We start from the raw sequence: 22,326 nt of genomic DNA on the forward strand, positions 1-22,326 counted from the left end.
CTTAATGCTCGTTTTCATAGTTGCATAGCAACAAAGAAAGGGACACATATTTGATCATGGGCAGTAAAGTAGGCCACCTCTTTAAAATTGTTGCAAAGGCCACGAAGAAAGTTAGATCGTTTATCAGCGAGAAGATAACCCACTTTTTTGTGTTTCTTGTAACGCTGGAAGCTCTCAATTTTCCAAGACCTGGAGCCGTTTGCTTCGGCTTTGTGCCAGCGCTTCCAGTAGCTGTTATATTCGGTCGCTCATGACAAATGTTTTTACCTTTACAACAAATCTCGTTCGACTACAGTTTTTAGGGGCAGTAACAGATGTCTCACGATGGGGATCGTCAGAGTCATACTCTTCCCGAGCCAAGAGAGCATAACGATTTGTTGTGGTGAGACGTGGTTTTCTTTAGCATTTCTGTAAAAAAGTGCTTAGAACGGCTTGGATTGGATTTAGATTCTCTGCGTACTTGCCACTCACGGTTTTATTACTACAATGGCCTATTTGCCTTTATTTAGTGCAAAACATGACCTACGGTATGAACCTTGTGAAGAACAAATCCAACACAGCAATACTGCTAAAGGATACGAGTTTGAAGGGTCATACAATTTTGTCCCGTCCTGTGCGATTGCCATTCAAAATCTTCAATCTCTGGAGAAAGCGGTCCTTGAAACAAAAAACCGCTTCACCCCACGCACCTAATCGAAATGGTAACAACACCGTCGATCTTAACTATGTAAACCGGCATTTAGATGCTGTCAGTCCGTCATAATGTCTCCTGAAAAAATGCTCCGGCCCTCGGCATCAAGCACCTAACCTCGAAAAACAAATCTGCAGTGTAATTATTTTTTACATGACTTCAAACTTTAGTGATCTGTTGATACTCTATATTGATGGTTTCGATTGTAACTTTTCAAGGATTCTCTAAAAAAATAGTTTTCGTCCTTTTGTATATTCTATTGGATTGTAAATTACACACTCAATTATTGTTCGAAAGTCGAACAAAAAAGGACAGTCAAAGTGGTGTTCAAGGCACAAAACTGAGACTCCGCTAATGGCATCAGAAGATCACGTTGTGGCTCTGGGGCTATACTCTGCATCGTTCACAGCAAAATATACGAGGATGTGGTGAGTTGGACACGTCGTTAAAGTCGCGGACAACCCGGTAAAAATGGTTTCCGAAACTAATCCGACTGGCACAAGTAGTCACAACGAGCAAGGTAGGTCGACCACGGTGGAGGGAACCTGAGGAGTCCTCGTGCTCTGCGAAGCTGGGGACGAATGGCAATTAACGGCATGGTGGTATTAGACTGATTGGTACGGTAGGTAACAAGAGTGTTAAAAGAGTTAGTGCAAAGATTTCGCTGTTGTCAAAAACCAATTGCAATTGTAAATGTTGGAATTTCCCAAAAGTTTGGAAACGTTATTGAAATTAAATAAAAAGCCGTATAGCATGTGGGATATATTTGCCATAAGATACATAAGAAAAAAATTTACATCAAATTTACTTTCAATTACAGCAGTAAGAATCCAATTTTTCTGGTTCTTTATTTGTGAGACATAAACTGCACTTCCACCTTTATTCTTCCTTTTGTTAACTTCAGGACATTATAGTTTTTTCTCAAAAATAGTTTGATAAAGGATTTTTTAAAAACAATTTTCGCTTGCATTTGCTATGATTGTTACGTTTGAGGTTCAGGTTCAGATATATATTGTTTTGTTCCGTCAGATCCGTCGTACTTCTGATCGTTAACCCTCCGGAAGTAGCGCAAATGGCCCACCGAACGAGCAGCCGCTGGTGCGCTAAGACGATTTAGCTAGATTTTCACAGCAGCGTGCACTCAGTGCACAGTGCACACTCTTAGTGCCGATTTCTTCACCCTCGCTTAGTTCCTAAGCCAGGTTTAAACGTACTGGTGAACTAAGCGAGGGTGAAGAAATCGGCCCTTAATCTTTTACAGTCGCCAAAACAATATGAATTCAAACGTTTCACACGAACTTAACGTTTATCGCGATTAATGAACAATGATAATCACTAATAGATAATCATGTTGAGCAGCATTTGCCGCCCCCCAAGTTTTGCCGCTCGGGGCGGCGGCCCCCTTCGCCCCCCCCCCCCCCTTAGCGCCGCCACTGCCACCAGCACAAATTTTAATGATTCCATACCCTTAAGCTAAACATTTTGTGATCCAAGAAATCTACAGGCTGATGGTTTGAGTCAAATTACGGAGCATCAATTAAACCTAGTTGTTCAAATGTAAATTGGGCAGGATATCTGATACTGTCCCGACGGCAGTATTTTCACATAAAACCTGTTATTGATTGGAGAGTTTCTCCTCTTATATGACCCCAAAATCAAAACATAAGCAAATTCATTGGACCCTATACTAAACGGTTCAGCCTTATTTACGCTAAGACGGGCTATTGGTTTCCTCGAAAGGATGTGTAGTGGGCAGCGAACGATGCGTGACATAGCCAACTTTGCTAATTAAGTTATTTCTTCAAAAGCAACTACGCGTTGTCAAAATTCTACTAAATATAGTAGCATGAATAACAAATCTAAGAGCATCATTCATGCCTCGACATTACATATGTACAGTACGAGATAACGTACAATTTACCAATAAAACTTTTCCGTGTTTACAAATAACACATGTCTGTCAACTACAAATCAACCAATGTCAATTTACACTCATATTAAAGAGCAATCTTAGGGTATCAAGAAAACGCACCTTTGCGATGAACATAAATCATGATTAAAGCCTCGTGCCTGATGATAATCAAAAGTCACAATTTTAGATTTCATAAGGACTAGAATCATTAATTCCCGTCGTATACTTAAATCCTCTTTCCAGTGACACCACTATTGATGATGATTTTCTATTTTATGGTAACTGAACCCTCCCTTTCAAAGAAAACCATGTTGATAACTATTTCGTGGTACCTGGAGACCGCCATCTTGGTTTTCAAATGGTGTGAACCATTAATTTTCGTTTGCTATTGATGTATACTGATCTTATAATTTACGGTATCTAGGGCATCGAAAAAGGAATTGACTATATTCCAAAACGGCTGTTGTAAACCAATATATTAGTCTCTTAGCTCAAAAATGCATTAATTTTCTGTCTTTCTTACCCTGAATATTTTGTCGAACCATTTTTGCGCTAATTCATATTTAAACCACTTTCGCCAGAGGCTGTGATAACAGAATATTTCAACCCACTATTGCTCCGAACAAATTTTTTACCTACTCTTCTCAACCTCTCAAATAGGCCAGTATCGTACTATCATTTCCACTTTCGTATCTATGCACAGATCATTACAACATTTGTCATCGATAGTACACCAAATTCTTTTTTTGCACGGGGGATGCGTTCCGTGCAAAAAAAAACCGTGTAAAAAAAATCCGTGTTATTTCGAGAAACCGTGTAAAAAAAATCCGTGCTATTTCGAGAAACCGTGCAAAAAAAAATCCGTGCTATTTCGAGAAACCGTGCAAAAAAAATCCGTGTTATTGCGAGAAACCGTGCAAAAAAAATCCGTGCTATTTTGAGAAACCGTGCAAAAAAAATCCGTGTTATTTTGAGAAACCGTGTAAAAAAAATCCGTGCTATTTTGAGAAACCGTGTAAAAAAATCTGATTTTTTTTTATTTAACAGCTATTTTCTAATGGTATTTAACAATGAATACTGTTGGACATTTTAAATGCACAAGGGGGCTGTCAGTGTGCCCAGTAGAAGTTTTTTAATTTTTCGAGGTTTTTTTTAGAAAAATGTAAGTTTTTTTATTCGTTAAAAGAAGTTATTGTCCTTTGAAAAGCAATAGTTAAAATGGTAAAATGTTTCAACTATTTAGAGTTTGTTAACTTTTTGTAGATTACACTGTGCTACAGTGATTTTAAACTTTTAAAATGAACTAGTATAACAAATGCGATACAAAGTAATGTACACACGAAAATTTGAAGCAAACAAACATTTTTTGGGACCTTTGCCACAACAAAATTAGCTGCGTTGTCATTTTCAGCCGATTTTCGGTTTTGTAACATTTTTTGAACGAAGAAAACTAGACCTTTCGAACAGTATGCGGTCATATACAGTTTGGTAAGAAACATTGTTCGATTCTGGGACAACAATATCAAAATTGTATTTTTTGCGATTTTTTCATGTAAATGGTTATCTTCTCATTAAAAGAATTTTCATGAAAAGTAAAAAAATCATTTTGATGCAAAGACTCTTGCGCAATTGAAATGTCAGAAATTGTCAATTTTCAACGGCCTATTGATTGGCTTTTACTTAATTAAATACTCTTTCCTGGAAAGAGGCAGCATTTGCCATTTTGCAATGTTGACATTTGCCATTTTGCAATGTTTGATTAAAAATTCTATATAGTTGAAGTTGAAAAATTCGCTATTTTTCACTTAGCGAATCTAGTTTTTTTAACGACTGCAACCTATGCCTTGGTGGATATCGGTCCGTCCCGCGAGGCAAACTTTGCAAAATCGTACGAAATTGCGACTATCTGCCAATTAAACACCGATCTTCAGGAGGACGATAAAGTTTTGTGCATGTGTGTCTCAAAAAGTGTGATGTCCTCTAATTTGTCTACTTCTAAAAAATATTCTCCTGCCAGTGCGTTTGAGTCGTCTATATCTATACTAAACCAATTTAGAATTAGAACCGCCTTTGTCTCTATTCTTTTCTTTCGTCTCCTAGGTCTGAAGCGGATCAATCGACTATTAATAAATATGATAAAAGATGCCAGCAGTATTGGCCCTTATTCGCAAATACTTTATTCACTACAACTGTGCTATATTTCTTCTCGATCTTATAACAGAATTTGAAAATCTCTGTTCTAAATAGTCGATATTGGTAGTTGTTATGATGTACAATACATTAGGAAAATATGCTAAAGTAGTGACAATATTTTTCAGTTCCACAGATACAATCTCCCTTTATTGGATACTTCAGAGTTATTCGCATCTGCTCTCGGAGACCACCAATCCTCCAAACACATTTCAACCACTGAGCATTCAACTCGAGCATATCACACCGAGGAAGCGATTTGTTATTTCCAAGAACCAAAGCTCGAGTGAAACAATCAACATTCTCGTAGGTGCCAGTCCTGCACATCTTCTTGGAACCAGCTAACATATCCAAGCTCGACAGCTAGCTGAAGTCACATATATCTCCACCCAAGCGAAGTGATCAATTCGCTTGTAAGTAGGACCACTCATCTACAAACCAGTCATGAACACATCCGTACCAACGAGAATGGATCATACCAGACGAAGGCCACAGGTCCAGCACCAACTTGTCCCATCTCAGTAAAAAAATAGACTTGTGCCTGTTCCTAACTCTTTGAAAGCTCTATTTAATCAGAGATCACTAATTGGTTGATAAAAAGAAACATCAGTCGTTATCTACTCAGACCAAACAATACGTATTGCGTATCCCTGCATATTAAAATCTCCGCTATCAGTTTCTAGCTTATCAAACTGAACAAGCAAAATTAATATACTTTGTGTAGTGGCACTACCCGGGGAACTTGGCCAAATACCAATTGCTCCATTGCCAATGCGATGTGATATATGAACCGGAATATTATTTGATGATATCTAAAAAGCATACAATCCTATACAAACCATAGCCCAACATTATTGATTTTCAACTACCATAACTTGAATTTTGATTAACAACTCTTTTCCTAAAATTGAAAAATACGTGATTTTTACACATTGGCAGATCATCCCCATTTGTATTGCAAATATCCAATGCCATTAATTTTCAGCTGCCGTTACTAAATGCCTATTAAAAAAAAATATTTTTTTTGCACGGTTTCTCGAAATAACACGGATTTTTTTTGCACGGTTTCTCAAAATACCACGGATTTTTTTTGCACGGTTTCTCGAAATAACACGGATTTTTTTACACGGTTTCTTGAAATAACACGGATTTTTTTTGCACGGTTTCTTGAAATAACACGGATTTTTTTTACACGGTTTCTCGAAATAGCACGGATTTTTTTTGCACGGTTTTTTTTTCACGGGATGATCAAATCATTAAACTGGTATATCGAAATAGGTATTTTATACATAAAAATCGTGTTATTTTGCAAAACCGTGCAAAAAAAGTCGTGCAAAAAAAATCCGTGCAAAAAAAGTGCGTGCAAAAACAGAATCCGGTGTATTTCACTTGACAAATAAAGCGAAAAATCTTCGAACCGCGCCAAATTTCACAGAGAACCTTACTAAGCTTTAATTTCTTCACGTTATATTGAAATCGATTTACAAAGCCCGGCCCCCCTTCATTCATCCCGCCTGCTTTGGCACGTTCAAAAACTTCCTTTTTCCAATGATGACAGTTTTCGGTTTCGAAGTGAATGGCCCAGACAAGCAATTCTTCCGAATGGCATGGCCTGCTGCTTCTCGTTGAACGATACAATCCACCGCTGAATTGAGAGCACAGCACAGCATTGGATCGGGAAAGGGTTTTACGTCGTCGTTTTGGGGCGAGCCGGAGATTGATGAGAAAAGTTTTGCGTATTTACCCCGATCTGTTCATATTATTGCTCGGTTTCATGCTTCTGTGAAGTGCTGAACGTCGCTGGTTGAACTGTTTTGATTAATATCACAGCCGATGGCGATGATGCTGGCGATGGCGGGCTGTTCATTCAAAGCTTGTTCTGTTTTGGGCGGATGATTAACTGATAGTTTATGTTAATTAGTGAATGTACCTATCACTAAATATGTCAGATTTTTGTTAGAACTACGTTATTTAAAAAAAATCGATAAGAAACATCAAATTTCGGATCAACATTATACGCAGAGTATTCCATATAAAGCATCGCCTGGATATCTAATTAATTACGAAACTGAATATTATCGTTCAAATTGATTCAGTTGGAAGATCAACACCACAATATTGACGATGCTCTGTATCTTCACGTCGAACAAAGAGACTGTATTGTTGATCCACCTTTACTTACTCCACTCAAGTGCCTCTAGAAATGTAAATATAACCCATTCCTGGCATTCAGCTACGATAGAAGCACGGTGGGATTGATTGTTTGTAAGAAAATTTTGTTTACAGTCAACACTTGTAGGCTTTCTGATCCGATGCTCGTAATCCATATATCAGCCCACACACACGGTGCTAGATAAGAGTTCAATCGCCTCAGTAGAATCCTTTCGAAACGAACTCAGATGATTCCTTCTGGGAAGAATTATGAATATTATCTGTGGTGGATACAAATTTCAACTCTTGGTTTGTATCTATGTATACGGTGGTGTTTTACAACTTGGCCGCTACTTCCTGTGTATTTGTTGACTTTACCCAAAAGAAAAAGGATCTTGCTAAGGTTCTACCAAAACACATAGTGCTTTGGTATTTTTTAGAAGGGAAAGGGCCTTGTTGCTCGAATGCAGTAAGATTAATAATGGTGAGGTGTAATGAGAAGATGTATTACAAATTTCTATAAGGGAATAAAGTTTTAGTGTTTTGCTTATATGTAAAATTTCATTTTTACTTTTAATAATTTTCACTGTCGTGCAACGGCTCAGAACTCTAGCTAATCGATCGATATAGCGCCAAAACCTAAGTACAGTTCTGTTTATATGTTTGTGTAAGTTAACGATATTTTTTTACTGCTTTCTGTCTTTCAGAGCAGATCTTGGCTGCGATAGATTTGACGTTTAAGTTTCCCTCGCTAAGACTGTCTTTAAGTGACCGCTATGTGTGGCAATTCCCGGGGAAGGCAGATGGCACGGTTTGTAGTTGTGTTACATGGGCGTCGAGGCCCTCGCTTAACTGTCTGGCGCTGTTAACACCCCCCCCCCCCCCCCCCCCGGAATGCAGTATACGGAAAACATCCGTTCATAAATTCATGAAGAAAAGGGCACGATTTCATGAACTGGACGATTTACGAAAACCGTGACAAAGTTCCTTAAATTATGAATAATAAACCTCGTATTCATGAAACTATTTGTGTTTTCTAAAAATCAGTTCGCCCCGAATATATACATGGCGTTACATTAGAATGTTTGGTTGGGTTACTGTTGTTGTTTAGTTTTTTGTTGTGATTCTTGTTCATGATTTGGGAATACACAGTCGACAGTCAAACGTTTTTCATGGTTTCAAGAGCTTATTCGCGATTCTTGTGAATTCTCATGACGTTAGCGGGATTAAAGTTCATGATATCAAGATCTTAGTCGCGATGTTCGTAATTTTCATTCGCGTTATCGTGATATTTTAGTCATAGGTAGAGTGATTCATGTTCATGATCTTTGTCACGATTTTGAATATTTTTATCACGAGTTGTGTAATTTGTGCTCATGATTTCAGGATCTTAGTCGCGATTTTTGTAACTTCTGTTCATGTTATCGTGATATTTTAGTCATGTATAGAGCAATTATTGTTCATGATTTCAGGATCTTGGTCACGATTTTAGATATTTTTGTCACTAGTTGTGTGATTTGTGTTCATGATTTCAGGATCTAGCAACTGGGTATTTCATTAAAAAGTGTATGGAACAAAAATGATTGCACGAAAAATACTCCAACTTTTGTGATTGAGTTCACGTAAAAATTTCATTACCATGGTACATGAAATTGTAAATGATTAGGGATATCTTCTAAATATCACAAGCACGCAAATAGATACTAGGTAGTTAGTAAATCATGTACTAGGAATCATGAACCAGTTCACGAATACATGAATATTTTACGATTTCGTGAACTTTTTCACGAAAACGAATGATAAGTTGTGACTATTAAACTAGGTATCATGCACCAGTTCACGAATACATGAATATTATTTCATGATTTCGTGAACTATTTCACGAGCACGGATATTGGATCGTAACTAACAGTAGAAATTATGAACCAGTTCACGAATACATGAATAATACTTCATGATTTCGTGAACTACATCACGAGTACGAATATACTCGTGAAGTAGTTCACGAAATGTATCGTGACTAGTATGTTAGGAATCATGAACCGGTTCACGAATACATGAATAATATTTCATGATGTCGTGAACTATTTTACGAGCACGGGTATTGAATCGTAACTAATATATTAGGAATTATGAATCAGTTCACGAATGCATGAATAATATTTGATGATTTTGTGAACCATTTCACGAGCACGGATATTGGATAGGGACTAATATATTAGGGATCATGAATTAGTTCACGAGAATTGAATGGGTTCATGAATAAAATACCGAGTTTCTTGAAATAGTTCACGAAAAAATAACCAGATTATTTCGATGTGGTGAACTATTGTTCCTATAACTATGGAAAAAACCATGAGTCAACCTTTGGTTTTATGAATAATGTTCATAAAGTTGTGAACTAGTTCTTGGCGGAAACAGTGACTGAAGTTTACAAAACAAAATCAAATATTTCCACAAATGAAAGCGTTATGCGGGCGTTACTGAAGGGAAATTGAACATAATTATAAAAGCCATGATTTTTGGCGATGGTCCTGTTTTCGTATCGTAAAAACGTGATTGTTCCAGAATTCATGGCACTTTATTTACGATTTTGGGAACATTTTTTCCGTGTAGGGGTCTCTCAGAAGTAGGGCCGGCGGAACACTTTTTCCGAGTGGGTAGTAGGATTCAAAATGATTTCTATCCATACTGACGAATGTTCAGATACGGCGTGTGTAAGTGAAAATGAAAATTCTTTTATAATAGCTGGTGTCCATTTGGAAACACCCTTGATAACGGGTTGTATGGCCGACGGCTCAGCGAAAATGGTTTTGTTGATTGCTGATACTATATGGAGCTTTTGTACAGCTAAGTACCAATTACTCCATTCTTTTAAATTTCGTTGCATTAGTTCCCTGCGATAGAACCTTCTTTGGTGCGCACTGACTGTTGACTAGTGGGAAGGTATCTCCGACGACCAACTTCCTTTCAGGCTTAATGGCAGTCGGTTTGAATATCGATGGTAAAAATAATTTCGATAAGTCTCCATTCATATACAAACCAAATCCATTAAATACAACCGGGCCCTGGATACTTCCGGACCAAAGATATGCCATTTAACGTCATCAATATATCGCGTAATGTAATTGAATAACACTCGTGTACGAATAAATATTTTGTCTACGGGGCCACAGTCTTGTGTGGCTAGTTGCACGATCTATTGGGTTACTGTTCCAGAGCCCAGTAACCTTTAAACGATAAGAAATTGCTTCTTGTTTCAGAAACACATGTAGCGGTTTTATGTTCAATAGTACCTCTAGAGCAGCAGTAGGTTTTGTCGAGAACGCACCAGTCATCGCCATCAAGACCATCCTCTGAAGATAGTTTAACTTTGATTGGATTGTCATAACTTCTCCCTTCTGCTCCCAAACAAGGCATCCGTATGCCAGCATTGGTCTAACTATTGTTGTGTAGATCCACTGATTGTACCTGGGTTTGAATCCCAACACATAAGGTTTGTCGCATCAAATCAAAAAGTGTGTTAATGCAAATACCGGTGAGCATCATGTGATAATCATCGGCGAAGCCATACATCGGAAACCCAAGCTCATTAAGTTTCCTCAACAAGCCATCGGCAACAAGGTTCCATAGAAGTGATGACAGCCTACCACCTTGAGGGCATCCGCAGACACTCAGTTTCCTTATCTCTACTTGTCTTAACGATGAGCCCAGATGTTGGTTGCTAAGCATTGCGTGTATCCAGTTCGTGATTATGAAGGTATACTCCAAGTATACCTCGTGCTTCTTCCAAAATGACTTCGAAAGACACGTTGTCAAAAGCACCTTAAATATCGAGAAAAATTCCCAAAATTTGATTGCTTTTGTGAAAAAGCGTTTTCAATATTGTAGACAACATTGTGTGACAGGGTGGTGGTAGACTTCTCCGACATTCCATGCATCGAGTGCTCGCCCAAGCTAATATTCCGAATGTAGTGGTCGATTAAATGTTCCCCTGATTTGAGAAGGAACGAGGTTAAACTGATCGGTCTAAAGCTATTTGCCTCCTCATAAGTGACGAGAATTGGAATGAATTTTACGATTGTTTCCCGCCGCGCTAATGGAATGTATCCTGTTGCAAGACTACAAGTAAGAACCTTTTTCAAATGTATGCTTGAAGTGTTCATATCCTTTTTGTAGTATAACTTGAGCAAAACTTTCAATCACCCATTTGATCGATTCGGTTGTCACGATTCTACGAAAAAATGCCCAAGAATCAGAGCTACCTGAAAAGAATTCAGGGGCAATCGTCAGTGATGGCTTCGTACAGCCTGGAAAATGTGTGTCAAAAAGACAGCATATTCGTTAGACGAATATTCAATATTGGCAGCTCTAATTGAACTGACATGAAAGTCTCGCATCGAAAGTAACTTATTTAATCTACTAGTCTCTTTTAAACATTTGTGCAGATACTTTTCTAACCACTTCGCTCTGAAAATTGAAGGGCATTTCTATATGCTTTGTTAGCCTATTTTAAAGCCTCCGACCCGTCCCTGCATCTGTGATTCCAAGCTCTTCTACATAGCTTTTTGAGTCGAACAAGTGCGGTATTCCACCAAGGTGTTCCCCTAGAAGCACGCATAACTCGAAGTGGACAAGCCTCTTGGTATGCTGTTACTATGAGTGAGCTTGTTTTATCGACAACCTCATCCAAATCACTTAGAGATTCAATCGTCGAAAGATACCCATGAAACCTAGTCGCCAAGCCCTCTCCGTAAGGGTCCCAGTTCGTAGATTCGGGATTACGATATGCGACGATATCTAGTGAGACGTTTAAATGATCAAAGACGATGTACTTATGATGAGATAACGACGGTTCGAGCTCGTTTGGTACGAGCCAGTTAGCCAACTCATGCGTAATACCGTCAGAGCAGAGAGTTGCATCTATCCTCTCTTCTATGCCAGCTCGTGCAAATTTTGTGCGGTTTCTTGCATTAAGTATGTGCAGATTTGAACTACTTAAGTATTTCATTAATTCGGTGCCTCTCAAATTGATATCTGAGCTGCCCCAAATTATGTGGTGGGCATACTGCCGATTATGAAAGGAAACACATTTCTGCCACAGTATGATACAACCCATTTGAAATCATCAGAAGGTGATGGTTCATTAGGCGGTAAATATGCCGAACAATTGAAGTATTTCTTGTTTATGTTGTTTACCGTGACAGCACAAATATCGCGAGTTGTGAGGTCGGATATAAGACATGCGTCAATTGCACTAGTCGCAAGTATACATGCACGAGGCATTTCACGTGAATTTGTCATACCATTTTTGTTGAAAGCTACGAAGACGGGATAAAGTAGCTTTCCAACATAGAAGTTTCATTTATGGGAATACGGTGCTTGAACCAAAGCTATGGAAACTTTTCCTTCCTGCCCAAGGCGGGATAGATTCATAGGTTTTGTCCGGAGAAAGATAATAAACTGTTATTGCACCGAATCCCATGTGATCAAAATCCTTAAAGAGCATCAGAGCACCAGGAAACGTGGCACGCACGACTATTGAACCATAATTAAAATGTCAATCCAACATCTCTATTCAAGTTTCAATTTATTTGCAATGTTTGGAAGGCACCGAGGACCTTAGCTAACCAATAAGAAAATCTTGTTTGGCAAGCGAACTACGGATGTGGCAAAATATTCACTTCTTAATCGAATCCTGGTCTTCCAATGGAGAAACCCACATGGAACCGTCCAAAAGTAACTTCTTGATGATTTACGAAGACTCGACACTTTTTGGCCGCATTTGGCATGTGCTATTTTTGCACTACACTCTGCAGTACCAAAAAAAATTAAACCGTCAAGAAAGTAAACGTTCGAGAAATCCCAAGAATGAAGTTTAAAAGTGCCCTTGTGAAAGTGCCTCCACGTATCTACCCTAGCTTTACCCTAGATTTGATAAAATAAGTCACGACAAATTTGCGTACATTTTGAGGTTTTTTGTAAAACCTCGGACATTTAGTAGCGTAAATATTTTTATAAATATTCGTGTATTGTGGTGTGTATTGTGTGAAGCTAAATTCAAAACCTCAGCTTATGGACAAATGAGGCTAAGTGGCACTTGGCAACTCTTATATTTCGACTTTTTTACACTACTGGCATTGAAAGGAATGATTGGAGTAATTTGTTTCTTTTTGAAAGTAATTTTAAATAAACGTTACGCGACAACTGAGATATTGACCTCTTCTAATATCAAATAGTGAACACGTTAATGGCTCTCTTTGACACAACGGTTTGTTGAATAGGGATACTGCTATTACAATTTAAAATTCGGCCATCTGTAAGTGAAGTGGAATATTGATCGAAAGAAAAAATGTTTATTTTCTGAAGTCCAAAGTCGACCATGTTTAGTTACATCATATCAGGAACATCCAGAAGCTATCATATCAAGAAGAACACCAAACAATACAATGTAAATAGAAGCTGTGAAGGCACTCTCAAACCTTAAGGAACGTCTTATAACTACGAAGGTCACGTCGTCGCTGTTGTATTATCTTATGACAAGCGCCATTTAGCACATTTCGAGAAAAACGATTTTTAAAGTTTGATAATTTGATATCTTGAAACTTATAAATGGTATAAACAATTCAAAGAAGACAATTCATGCTTCTATCTACACTCAGGTTTTTTTACACGTTTTTTGCGAGGTTTTTTTTAACGCGGATTTTCCAATTAACGCGGTTTTTGCAAAAATATTCTAAGTCCTTTTGAATGCAAAAGACTTAGAAGATTTTCGGAAAGATGGAAGAGAAAGTCTGGACGACCTGCACTCCATCAATATCGGTATTTTCGGAATGGTCTTGACAAGTAGGTGCTAGAAATTAATGTTTGACGCCATTTTGAAATCCAAGATGGCGACTTCTGGTTTAGCGGAAGTTCTCTACAACCCATGCAATATGGGTATTGTCGGAATGGTCTTGACGAGTAGGTACCAGAAATTGATTTTAGACGCCATTTTGAAATGAAAGATGGCGGCTTTCGGTTTAGCGAAATTCGCTATAACCCAATCAATATGGGTATTTTCGGAATGGTCTTGAAGAGTAGGAGACAAAGGTCGCTGTTTGATGCCATTTTGAATTCCAACATGGCGACTTCCGGGTTAGTCACATCCACTATAACCCAGTTAATATGAGTGTTTTCGGAATGGTCTTAACGAGTAGGTTCTAAAAATTGATTTTTGGTGCCATTTTGAAATCAAAGATGGCAATTTCCGATTTAGCGAAATTCGTTATAACCCAATCAATATGGGTATTTTTGGAAGTTGAAGTTGTAGTACAAATAGTTTTAATTAAACAGTTGAATTTATTTAAATTTAAGCATCCACATACATTCTTCTCTCTCTTCCATTCTCACCGCATTCTTCTGGATGAACACATAAAAATATTTTGCATTTTGCTGGTTTATGATTAGATCTTATATTTGAGGATGTTTTGGATGATTGCCCAGATTTTTCATGCGGGAATTTCGCTTAACCGGAAGTCGCCATCTAGAATTTCAAAATGACGCCAAACATCAACGTTTGCCTGCTACTCGTCAAAAACACTCCGAAAATACTCATATTGATTGAGTTGTAGAAAATCTGGCGTCAAAATCATTTTTTCATGGAAAACCTTGCGGGAAAGGTTTATTTATTTCTGGCACCTACTCGTCAAGACGATTCCGAAAATACCCATATTGATTGGGTTACAGCGAATTTCGCTAAACAAGAAGTCGTCTTCTTCCGAGAAAGCCGCCATTTTGGCCACCATTTTTGACACATTCAATCGAAAATTTTTATTTAAAGATAAAAGATTAATAAACATTTTCCAGAACAGCGCACATGTCTAAGTCATTTTACAGCATCAAAAAAATATTAAACAGTTCCTAATATTTTGCCACAATTATATAAGAGGACCCCCTTAAGATGAAATCAGATCAACCTGCTTTTCCGACGATATTTGGACATCAGCAACGACACCTGATTGTGTAAATTTGGAATCGTCTTTATTCTCCATATATTTTGATTCCCACTTAATTTTTTTTTAATAATTTCAGCACGGTTTACTGATTTGGATCAAATATAAAATAGAGTCTCAGCGTGACGTGGAGTATAAATGGTTCCGGCATTCTGGTAATCATTTTTTGATCATACTCATTCTCGACATCCTTAGCGCAATAGTGGCCAGGGGCCCTGAGTAATGTTAAGATGGCCATAAACTGTGTGGCGCTGTTAACAGATCTGATTGAAATTGCCGAATGTTAAAGGGCGAACACTAATTTATTGCGACACCGAAAATGTCATGCCAATTTTCTTATAATGTTTAAAATCAAACCAAAATTTTAGGGTAGTTTTATACATATATTTACTTCAAAAATCAAAAGAAAAGTTAATCGATGAAGCCTTGAGTGAAAAATTGAACGCATTTTCGCTTGATGCCCTACATCAAAGTCTTTACAGCGTCATCCGGTACCAGCTTCTCAGTTTTTTTTCCATTTTCTTAACATGTCCTTCTCGTCTTTGACTGTCTTCTTGCTCTTCCGAAGTTCCCGCTTCATCTTTGCCCAGTACTGCTCCACCGGGCGCAGCTCCGAACAGTTTGGCGGATTCATGTCCTTTGGAACAATACGGACAGAGTTGGCCTCATACCACTCCAGGACACTTTTAGAATAGTGGCATGATGCCAAATCTGGCCAAAATAGCGGAGCTTCGTCATGCTGCTGCAAGAACGGCAAAAGGCGCTTCTCGAGGCACTCAGATTTGTAGATCTCGCCATTTACTGTGCCCTTTGTCACGAAAGGCTCACTCCTCAGTCCGCAAGAGCAGATGGCCTGCCAAATGAGATATTTGGAGGCGAACTTCGACATTTTCTTCTTCTTAAATTTGTCGTCCACATAGAACTTGCTCTTGCCGGTGAAAAACTCCAACCCCGGAATTTGCTTAAAATCGGCTTTTATATACGTTTCGTCGTCCATCACACAGCAGCCATATTTTGTTAGCATCTTCTCGTAGAGCTTCCGTGCCCGAGTTTTAGCCATCGATTGTTGCCGCTCATCGCGGTTTGGGAAGTTCTGTACTTTGTATGTATGTAGTCCAGCTCTCTTCTTTGCATTCTGGACGTAGCTCTGCGACATGCCGATCTTTTTAGCCAAATCACAGCTTGAGACGTTGGGATTTGCTTTAATCATCCGCTTCACCTTTCCCTCCGTCTTTTTGTTCTCCGGTCCCGGTTTTCTTCCAGCTCCTTTGCCGTGGTCCAACGTCAACCGCTCCTGGAACCGCTTCAAGACTCTGGAGACGGTTGAATGGTGAATGTTCAACATTTTTCCCAACTGCCGGTGCGACAGGCCAGGAAATTCCAGGTGTTTGGAAAGAATTTGTTCTCTCGACTCGCGTTGGTTCGCCTCCATTTTCGTTGAATCGAAAAACACGACTTCGAGTTTGACAGCATGTAAACAATACACATCAATGAGAAAGTGTGCAAAATTTGGTTAGTGTCGCTATCTGGGTTCAACAACGAAGCAAATCTGCTGTTTGCAGTTTGTACACATTGTAGGCCGAGTAATTAATGAATTAGTGAGACACCTTCCCTAATAGGGTGAAAATAGGCACAGTACCCTAATTCGTAGACACCGTAATGGTTCTTCCTCAAATAACAATCTTGCGCTCGGGACCAACTTCGGTACGTGAGAGGCTCGTACTTCACACCAGCCTGTTTAGGTCTCACCTGAAAGGATCCTATGTTTGGGAAAGCATTGCAAGACACTTACGAACCTGCTGAGATTCACGACACTAAGATTTGAGACATCGATTTCCAAATCACGCACTGGAAGTGACGAGTCCAAACTTAACGACTGGACTGGCAAGTTTCTTTTATTCAAATCGCATCACGATGTTCGCAGGCACGTAGCCAGAGGGGGGGCTAGGGGGCTAAAGCCCCCCCCCCCCCCCCGAAATTTTTCAAAAATGAATTTAAGAAGCAACATGTTTTTCGGTAACTCGTAAAAAAATTGTGTCTTGTTTGGTTTCAACAAATTAATGGGAGAATGGTGAGGAAGATTGCTATTTCGAACCACCGAAGACATCGATATCTACTCAGTATGCCGAGTCTGATAACACACTTCCTGTCATATTGTGTGACTCGTCGGAAAAACAAAAGAAACTGTTACTTTAATTCTTGCTGGGGTGATCCGTCGGATGATTGAATCGCAGAAGCAAGAAGTGGTGCTCCAGCCAAACGTGGAGGCTATTGACTTCCGGAATTTTTGCAGAACCGAATTTCATGATGGGAAATATTTACTGATGGTGAAAATAGAGGTTATGCTTACGAACTTCGCCTTTAACGAGTTCTACCTTGTCAGGCATTCAGTACTTATGTTATTCAACAAATTATCCCAGGAGAAACCAGTCATTTTGCAACTTGTAACACGTGGTTGATTCTCATATATATGGATGATGAGAAAATCAATGTTCGGCTACAAGATCTGATACCACTTACTTGAACCGCGGGCGAACGACCAGGAGGTTAAAGCCCCAATAAACAAACTTTACTTATTTGAACCGTGGCCATTAAAAGATTCCTGTCACATTTGGGAAAAGTGGAATTTATTATAAAGGACACATCTAGATACTAGACGGCAGGGTCAGCTAGGATTTCGTCCTAGCTGACCCTGCACGTACAGAACGCCATGCGATAGTATCATTATACACGTTACATCTTTCCACATCCATAGTCTCCAATACGATTACCTGAAAAACAAACAATTGCCAAATTTGTGGCTACTGTTCATATAATATTGACGGCAAAAACTGCGTCTAGTATCTCAAAATTAACAGTCAGCATCATCATTGAGGAAGTCGATACTGGTGGCCCGTAAGGGGACAAAACAAAAATGAAATCAGATATTCACGAACATGGACATGGCAGTTACCACGATAATAATACGGAAGTGTACAAGATAGATATGAACGACCACCAAGACGCGGTTGGTTATGAAAAATATTTCTCAGTCAGTAAACAGGTCAATCGCACGAGATCTGTTGGACAACCATTAGCGTTTTATCATTTTCATTGTTTACATCGTGGAAATATATTAAAGGCTCAAGGCTTCATTTAGCTAATGCATTGAACCGACTCAAATAAACGAATTATATAATAAAATGTTAGAAGTTTCATAGAAAACTGAGTACAAAAACTGTCCCAAAATTAACATTTATCGCTAGTGATGTCATCTAACAAAACTCATTTTGTGCTAGATATTGGCCTTAATCAAGAAAGTTAGTTAAATCATACGCAAATTGTATTTCTGTAATAGATTAGAGTACTGTACGCTTAATATAAACGTCAGGCCTCTCACTCAAGCGTGCTAAACAGAAACATTTCAATTAGCTGATGACATAGTTGTAGCCGAGACGACAGTTTTTTTTTATTTTCGCATCATTTTAATGCAATAGTATTTCTATTGACACTCAATTTCATTTTATGTTGGGAATGCGGGCCGTATTGAAACACTGTTAGTCTGGAAAATCGAACAATAAGCAAGAAAAACGTGAAAAAGTAAACAAGCCAAAAAGTGGTAAACCAGCGTTTTTCCTGAGGTGTTCATCAACCCACGAAATCGTATATTACTAATTTTGTTGATATACAGAAACGTACACAGTAGCGGTAGGACTAACTGACGTGATTTTACACTTACTTTCCTTCGGGTGTCAATTGATCGATTGATTCTAAACCACATATTAGTCAATCAACCATAATAAACTAAATGTTGCAACCACCAGCAGCATTTTAGTCGCTTTCGATGGTTTCTAATTAATGCTTATGTAAGTTTGAAAACGACGTGTCGATAGATTGATCAGACATCAGTAGGTTATCACGGAGAGCGACTAAAATGTTGTAACTAGTTGAGTCTATAAGTCAATAAGTTGGAATTATTGTTTCGATTTCATGTTTTCATTATATTACAGTCTAAAAAAAAAATTATTGAGCTTGTTCACATTTATAGTTTCTAGTTATGTTGTCAGCAATGATGCATTTAGTAAAATTTTACGTATATTAGATGATAGTAGTAACAGTGTTAAGTGATTTTCATTCGATTTGTGGACAATTTTCTTGAATAGATTAAATTCCGGGCATTCCAAATTCCTTTAGTTGATTAAATCATTGAAATACATAAGTCATTCCACGTCAGTTTTACAACCAAAATTTCAATTCTTTCCAAAATGTTTTCTTACATTCTTTAGCTAAAAATAATTGACAAGTTATTAGCTTTTGAACTTTTGAAGTCTATAAAATTGAACATTTTTCAATCACTGATAACTCGGAAACGACTCGATATATGAAAAAAAATTAAATAAAAAGTTGCTTTTTCAAATAAGCTTACCAAAAAAAATCACAATTTTTTTTTGTTATATAGCTTATGAAATTTGCAATTACTTGAAACAAATTGAATTTTTTTAAGGTTGGACCAAATTTTTTATTTATTATTTTCCTTAAGTATTAAAAATCATGTTAAAAAGATTGTGTAAAAATTTGGCAGTGGAATTCTTTGCGAGATATTACAATTATAAACATAAAACAAGGCAATTTTACACTAAACGCCCAGTGAAAGGCCTGTTATAACTAAAATATCTCGTAAAACACTTCGAGTTCCATTCTGAAATTTTCACATAATCTTCTTAATATAGTTATGTAATCAAAATAAATTTGATTTCGGGGGACTTTAAAAAAATGTTTGCTTTTAACATTAGAATACCCCCAAAAAAATCTTAAATTTGCAGAATGCGAGTCATTCCACGATTTACAAGTATAATTTTAGTTCCCTCCATTTTTTTTTGCATTCTCTAGCTGAAAATTATAGACACGATTTTTTTTACTTTGGCTGAATATGATATTTTTTTCAAGTTATGAGTTTTTGAACTTTATAAAATACTAGCTAATACCCATCGCGCGTTGATGCGACTTTCAACGAAATAGGAGGAAAACACAATTTGTTCCGAAGCGCCATCTTGTAGGCAAATAATCCCCACCAATAGCTCCATAAAAAATTCCTACAATGCATAAATTTTTACGGCAATTGGTTAAGCCGTTTCGGAGTCCATAAATCATATACATACAAATATCGACTTTTAATAATATAGTGATTTTTTAAAGTTTTATAAATTTAATAGAATTGGACATTTTTCATTCCCTGATAACTGAGAAACTATTTCTGGAAAAAAGCATTAAATAATAAAAGCTGCGTTTTTGGATGATCTCGGCGGATTTTTTTTTGTAATATTTGTTTTTGTTAAATAATGTATGCATTATGCAAATATTAGTAACAAACAATTTTTTTTCAGGGTAGAGCCAAAAAATCTTTTTAGCTTTTTCAAATAATTTATAATAAAATAAATAATAATTTATATTATACAAATTTCAGAAAGAAATTCGAAGTATTTTACGAGATATTTCAATTACAATAGGCCTATCACTAGGCGTTTGGTGTAAAATTGCCTTGTTTTAAGTTTATAATTATAATATCTCGCAAAGTATTTTGATATCCACTCCCAAATTTTTGCACAATCATTTTAACATGATTCTTAATATTTAAAGAAAATAATAAGTAAAAAAATTGGTTGAACTTAAAAAAATTCAATTTGTTTCAAACAATTGAAAATTTCATAAGTTATATAACAAAAAGAAATTGAACTTTTTTTCAGTAAGCTCATTGAGTACACAACTTTTTTATTTAATATTTTTTCCCATATATCGAATCGTTTCCGAGTTATAAGTGATTGAAAAATGATCAATGTTATAAACTTCAAAAGTTTAAAAACTAATAATTTGAAAAAAAAAAAAATCATATTCAGCTAAAATAAAAAATACGAGTCAATTATTTTTAGCTAATGAATGCAAGAAACAAAATTGGAAGGAATTCAAATTTTGGTTGTAAATCAGACGTGGAATGACCCATATATTTTGATCCTATTGATCACCAAAGATCCTCCTTCCTAACTGGGGTATGCCAAAAAATTATGTTAGCATGATGCATTAGAACTGGTAAAAGTTACAGAACGCCAGATCAAGAAAATAGAAGTTGAACCATCTACAATTCGTTCGCTAAATCAGAAGATTTTGTGCAAATTTCGACATTCTCTTCGATCGAACATTTTATGGATATTTTTCTACTCATTTCGATTTAGCGTCTTCTACACCTTTTAAACGTGTAACTTAGAACACCTTGCGTTTTCCAGCACCGTCAAGGATTGTCATATTCGGGTAGCGCATAAATACTGAGAACTCTAGAATATCCATTGTTGCAACGAGAGTAAATTGTAACTTGTAAATAAAAATAAATAATAAAAATCAAATTAAACATCAATAATTCGTTGATGTACTATAGCCTTTTTTGTGACAAAGAACATGGATTGTCTTAGATTTGGCTTTGTTTTCATCAAGAACTTTTCAAAATTTCGTTTAGTTTCTAGTGGCAATATGAAGTAATTAGAACTAAAAGCTTTATACAGGGGCGGGTAAAGCGTAGTTGGTAAATCGATTGCCTTGTACGCAGCTCATCATGGTTCGTTCATCAATCCCGCACATATAGGGTTAGAAATTTTTCTAAAGAAATTTTCTAACCCAAAAAGAGGCCATAACCATAAGGTTAAAACCTCTATAATCGAAATAAAAAAAAGCTTTATGCAATAATTTTTAAGCCCCTCCCGAAATAAACTCCTGGCTACGGGCCTGGATGTTCGGCGAATAAGTTCAAAACTTAAAGCTGCAAAAGTTACAAATGACATTCAATATCGTATTATCTGTTTAGCAAACAGCATAGAAATGGCAAGTAATCAAATAGTTCAATTTGCTGAACTTCGCCAACAATCCGTTTGTTTGCCTGACCCAATGCTTTCACGGGTTAGGAAAATTTTCCTACGGGAAACACAAAACAGACGAGCGACGACGAACGAGAAACTGCGGCTTACCGGCCGGCCGGCGGTGTTGGAACCAAACAAACAGAATAAAACCATTCGACCCGTAAGCTCTGACCACACACACACCGCAGTGTAATGGCAACGGATCATGGCACACTTAGAGCAGATTGAATAGAGTACGAGTTAATAACACGCCACTTACACTGACTGACTGGACGCACAAAAACACTACATCCTATGATGATAACAGACAACAACAACAACCACCAAACACGGTTCATTTTCATCGCCTGCTGAGCTGCGAATTGCGTGACGAATGATGAAAAGCTTTTTGGCTCCCGGGCGTCTGTTGTGTGGCAAATGGTGAATGAATGAACGAAATAAATGGATGAGTGTGTTTTTATCAGGCTGTTTCTTGCTGCGGGTAGGTACGATGCCGATTCCACCTGG

Source organism: Topomyia yanbarensis, chromosome 2, assembly GCF_030247195.1.
Source record: "Topomyia yanbarensis strain Yona2022 chromosome 2, ASM3024719v1, whole genome shotgun sequence".
NCBI classification, from domain to species: domain Eukaryota; kingdom Metazoa; phylum Arthropoda; class Insecta; order Diptera; family Culicidae; genus Topomyia; species Topomyia yanbarensis.